The sequence below is a fragment of the Drosophila biarmipes genome, chromosome 3R, assembly GCF_025231255.1.
Source record: "Drosophila biarmipes strain raj3 chromosome 3R, RU_DBia_V1.1, whole genome shotgun sequence".
NCBI lineage: Eukaryota > Metazoa > Arthropoda > Insecta > Diptera > Drosophilidae > Drosophila > Drosophila biarmipes.
This window is the reverse complement of record NC_066616.1, coordinates 502,049-508,038: the sequence shown is the minus strand read 5'-3', so window position 1 is coordinate 508,038 and position 5,990 is coordinate 502,049. Positions and strand designations below refer to the sequence as shown.

The window sequence follows — 5,990 nt, the reverse complement described above, 5'->3', positions numbered from 1 at the left end:
TTGGTAAATTCGATGTTTATCCAAAAACTAACTCATATGGACAGTAATCAAGTGCCATTGAGGGTGTAGTATTGAAGCAGTATACGAAATATTTTAACCATACGTCCCATACGTATTCGTTAAATATTCTGTGACTTCTTTCTACTCTTCCAATTGTCTGGTGATAATGTGCTTTAGATGTTGTATTTTTAATTTTTATGTATCTGCATAACTCGAATTTTGACATACTCGGTTCCCATGTCCGAAATGAACGTCTTCATTGGACCGTACCTTAATATAAAAGACTCGAAAATAGCTTTTGCGACAGCGTTTGCAATTGGAATGGCAACTTAATATTTTGTTAAATCAAATAGAGGTCAGACTGCGTATTGGTTCATATATTTCATTTTTTGACATTTATTATGTAACTTATACAGTTTATAAAAACAATTTGCTCACATTATAACAACAATTATTATTAGTAATGTGTGTATTAATTCTAAGTTATTACTGTTTAACTCTACATTATTAATCCTTTTTTTTGACATCTACAGTTAACGTGACTCGACCTTTTCCGGTTTATTCATTGAAGATGGCAGTCGGCAAAAATAAAGATCTTTCCAAGGGTGGCAAGAAGGGTGGTAAAAAGAAGGTAGTGGACCCCTTTTCGCGCAAGGATTGGTACGATGTGAAAGCCCCGAATATGTTCCAAGCCCGTCAAATCGGTAAAACGCTTGTGAACCGCACCCAGGGCCAAAGAATAGCGTCGGACTATCTAAAGGGTCGCGTTTTTGAAGTGTCTGTGGCAGATTTGCAAAAGGATATAGATCCGGAGCGCTCATTCCGCAAGTTCCATCTTATTGCCGAAGACGTTCAAGACCGAAACAACTTCCATGGCATGGATCTAACTACAGACAGGTCAATGGTTAAAAAGTGGCAAACTCTTATTGAAGCGATTGTTGAAGCAAAGACTGTCGATGGTTACCTTCTGCGAGTGTTTTGCATTGGATTTACTGCCAAGGATCATCAGTCTCAGCGCAAAACATGCTATGCTCAACAGTCGCAGGTCCGCAAGATTCGCGCTCGCATTACTGACATTATTACTAGCGAAGTTGAAGCAGCTTGTTAACAAACTGGCATTGGATTCCATTGCAAAAGACAATGAAAAAAGCTGCCAGCGTATCTATCCATTACATGATGTTTACATTCGTAAAGTCAAGGTATTGAAGAAGCTGCGTTTCGATGTCTCAAAGCTCTTGGAGTTGAATTGTGATGGTAGCGGCAAATCTGTCGATGCCGTCGTTTCCACCGAAGGAGCCGTAGTTGACCGCCCCGAGGGTTATGAGCCCCCAGTGCAGAAAGCCGTCTAATGTGAATAAAATGCATATTTTTTAATGTATTTGTATTCGAAGATGAAATACATTATTGTACTAATTGCTATTAATAAGTCCATTGACTTAACTCCCACTGACTTACTACTCCCATTTTTGAAATATATATATTTTGATTATAATTATGTAGCATGCAGACACTCACACATACATACTTATACATATCCCTAATTATCTGTCATACATACATTTTACATTAAGTTAGGTCACACTTTTATTACACACAAGATATAAACATCCCTGTTACTCTTAAGAAACACTATGTTTGTCTTACTCCCTCATGCACTCCCTCATGTACACCCGGAACTCTTGTGAAATACGTTCTGTGCAATAAAGATCACTTTAGCTGCGACCTGCCTAACAGTAAACATCTAGAAAGTGCCATCTACAATTATAACTATCTGTTTCTTTAGAAAATTTACTTATTTCATTACTTTGCATTTACTTTTACAGGTTTCCTACCTATTGATATGTATAGCTTCACGGGCTACACTTCTAATTGAGTAGAAATGATTCCGCTCAATTTTACTTTTTTTTTTCATTGTATACATGTCTATATTTAAATATATTTCTCCTTCGGCTCCAAACAAGGATGTCTGCATAATCCAGTTACATCAGCTGGTCGTGGCCGGCTGGCTCGCTGACGCCCCTCACACTTGTAGATTCAGATTCAGATGCCCTGGGCTTTTGGGCTCAGGCGGTATCGGTGCTGGTCATCACACAGGTCACGAACAGATTGATTAGCAGAATGGACTCTCCAATGGTCCCGGGCAATCCTTGGAAAATTCTTTTCTCTTTTTGGCAGCTTTTTTGGAATTGGAGGTGTTATGTTTTATGGTTAATTACTGAGTGAGCTGGAGCCTTGGCTTTATTTTTACAAGACTTGATTTAGGGAAATCAAGTTCTTCTTGCCAATTTTGGTCTGTTGCCCAGGGGGGTGGCAGTTGATTTGTGGCATAATAGTTTGTAAATAATAGCCACTTAATGTGCGCTATTTTTTTATTTATTTTATTCTTGACGCCCCCTTATTTTGCCATTGCTCCATCTCTACTCACTCAGATTTATTTGTTCCAGTCTTCAATTGTCTTCTTTCCGGTTGACTTTCCGATCGAATTCCATTTCCAGCTTAGCGGTATTTTTGATGGTTTGCAGGTGCCAATGTCACGGTCGCCATGAAGTAATTGGGAGTCACCAAGAGATATGTTAGTTTTTCCATTTATTTAACTTCACATTCATTTGCCTTAGTTTTGTTTCTTTATTTTTGTGGGAGCAGCAATGGTGCCGCTCCAACGTTTATATCTTGTCTGTCTTCATATTATTCTTTTAATTCTAAGTAAGGCTAAGTCTCGTCGCTGCGCTGCCCCCAGACGGTGGCAGAGAGACGGCTGTGTATATGCTTATGTATATAGGCTATGCTGTCTTAAGCTGGAGCGCGAGGTATATGCACATGCGGTCCCTTCGTGTTACATTTATGCCGATGCTAGCACATTCAGAGTGTGGAGCAAGGCATAGTGATTGGTTCATTTTTCGGCCACTTGGGCTTATGACCGGGACATATGAATTATGTTTACACTGCAACAAATTGTTACAGTGTGTAGTCTTAAAGTACTCTTGGTATATTTAGCATACAATAAATGTGCATACTACATCTCCCTCCTTTTAAAAAATAACGTAATAATATGAATTTATTTTAATAATAATAAAGATTTTTACCTAATAATTTTTTTTTGTTTTTTTTTGTTTATTTTATGTATATATTTATATTTATATTTATTTTTAATTTCATTTATTAGCAGTAAAAGAAAATGAAATTACAAAAAATATTTGTATCTATGCATGGCCATACTAAATACAATTATGAAATAACAATTTTTAATCTATACTTGTGAACTGTTTTCACAAGTCATTTTTAATTGAATTCTTGTATTCTGTTCCAATGCTCGTAATGAACGTATGCATTGGACCGTACTTCAGAATTAATGATTGAAAAATATGTTTAGTGACAGTATTTGCGTTCTTATTAGCAACTTTTGTGGCAACTAGATTTTTTGTTAAGTATATAGCATATTCATTGCCATTTTCTGATTTTTTTAGTGGACCAATAGTGTCCACTATCAATCTGTCGAAAACATTTATAGGGCTATCAGTTATTGTTATTGGGGTCCTTGTATGCGGTATAATTTTAGCTTTCTGACATTTTTGACATTTTCTTACATACTCAGTTATATTGACATATTTTTCCAGTAATAGTGTATTTTTACTTTGTCCAAAGATTTGATATGCCAGTATGACCTCCTTGAATTGGATTATCAGGAAATGTAGACAACATTGCTTCTTTTTCTTTTTCTTTGAAGCGATATGAGCCGTTGCTTGTTGAAGAGGACGTTATATCTCTTGAACTTTTATCTAGAATTTGATGGAATTCTGACATCAAGTAAAAGCATGAAAAGTATTCTGCTTGACCTAGTTGATCAAAATTATCATCAATTCTAGGTAGTGGAAATTCCAGTAATAGTGTATTTTTACTTTGTCCAAAGATTTGATATGCCAGTATGACCTCCTTGAATTGGATTATCACCGGGTTGAGTGGCGGATTGATATTTTATCAAAGATATTTTCCCACCGTGACCGTTTTAGTTGGCTGATTTTATTTATACCGGTATTCCCTTGGTATCGCTAAAGTCATATCTTGTGATTGATTTCTTACCATTCTTACCACTACTTTACGTACTTGGTCATTTTTGAAGACTTCAAATACGTTGGGCTTAGAAGCTTTTTTTTTGCTTTGTCAATTCTATTTTTTTGGTCTCTGCGCGGAATTTTGTCGTTTTTTGATATCTATTAGTGACTTTCATTATATGTCCTGTAATATTATGTAGCTCTTTAATGTTTATTTTTGATAATGCATCAGATAAATAATTGTCTTTTCCCTTTAAATATTCGACTGTAAAGTCATATTCTTCTAATTCGAGCCTCATACTTGTCAGTTTAGAAATTTGATTGATCATTGAAAATAGATATTTTAGAGCCTGTGATCTGTGTTAATTATAAAATGTTTTTTATAAATATATGATCGAAAATGTAATATTGCCCAATAAATTGCAGCTAATTCCTGCTTAGTAGTACACTTCTTACTTTCTCCCTTTGAAAATGCTCTTGATGCGTATGCGATGGGAAGTTGGAGACCATCATTTGAGTTAAAACCGCTCCACATGCTTGCTCACTTGCATCCGTGATTATACAGAACCCTTTTTTAAAATCTGTATATTATAGCAAAGAATTTTCCATAAGTTTTATTTTTAAATATTGGAATGCATTTTGACATTCATCCGTCCATTGAAAAGGAACATTCTTTTTACATAATCTTGAATAGGGGAATTTTTTATAAAACGTCTATAAAAGTTACAAAATGCTTGAAAACGTCCAGTCCTGTTCTCGTTATCAATGCATTTATGATCTAGAAAAGTCACTTCATGCATAAAAAAGAACATCTTTCTGGATGTAATATCAGTTTGTATTTCCTACATTTCTCAAAATTATCTGTTAAGTTCTTAAGCATATGTATTTCGAAACAACCGATTATTGTTCCGAAATACATATGCTATTAAGTCGTCCATATAAAGGAATTCTTGAGAAGGTTCTGGTCGAGAAAACTCAATAATCATCATTCTCTGAAATGAGTTAGGAGCTATTGTTAATCCAAAAAGGTAATTGGGTGAAGCGATATGAGCAACCGATTATTGTTCCGAAATACATATGCTATTAAGTCGTCCATATAAAGGAATTCTTGAGAAGGTTCTGGTCGAGAAAACTCAATAATCATCATTCTCTGAAATGAGTTAGGAGCTATTGTTAATCCAAAAAGGTAATTGGGTGAAGCGATATGAGCCGTTGCTCGTTGAAGAGGACGTTATATCTCTTGAACTTTTATCTAGAATTTGATGGAATTCTGACATTAAGTAAAAGCATGAAAAGTATTCTGCTTGACCCAGTTGATCAAAATTATCATCAATTCGAGGTAGTGGAAATTTATCAGATATTAATTTTTATTGATCTGAAGATAGTCAATTACCTAATCGCCATTTCTTTTTATCTGAGCCCGGTATGGAATGTTATGTGCAGATACAGATGGCTCAACAATTTTAACTTTAAATTATGTTTGTACCTGGGCTTCTTGATTTAGACCCAATCCCAATGGATATTTGTCCTATGGATTTTATAATTTCTCGACGTTCATTACATAGTCGGAATGAATGTCAGAAAAAATGTCTGCACTTTCTTTAAGTATTAATATGTCTGCACCAGTGCCTATTAAAAATACAAGTTCCTCTCCTCAAGACTTGTTTTAAGTTTTCCCTGCTTACAATGGCTTCTTTTTGCTGAATTTAGAGTTTATTATCAGGTCATTCCGCACATACTAATATAATGTAGAACCTAAAATTTTTGATTTATTGACTTCTACAGCAAAGTTAAAGACTTAAGCTGAGAAGCCAATAACACCAATTTTTTTTTTTTTTTAGTGACGGTTGAAATATATTTTGGTCATCGACGGTCGTTGGCATTTTTCACCTGTTTTTGGGTAGTAGTGGGAAATTGGGTAACGCACGTGCACTTTCTCAT

At 35.2% G+C, this 5,990-nt stretch overlaps 1 pseudogene; it reads left to right on the top strand.

Moving 5' to 3' along the window:
* The first annotated feature begins 546 nt into the window (after nucleotides 1-546).
* LOC108032880 (40S ribosomal protein S3a-like) lies at nucleotides 547-1,357 on the top strand (annotated as a pseudogene).
* The last annotated feature ends 4,633 nt before the right edge of the window (nucleotides 1,358-5,990 follow it).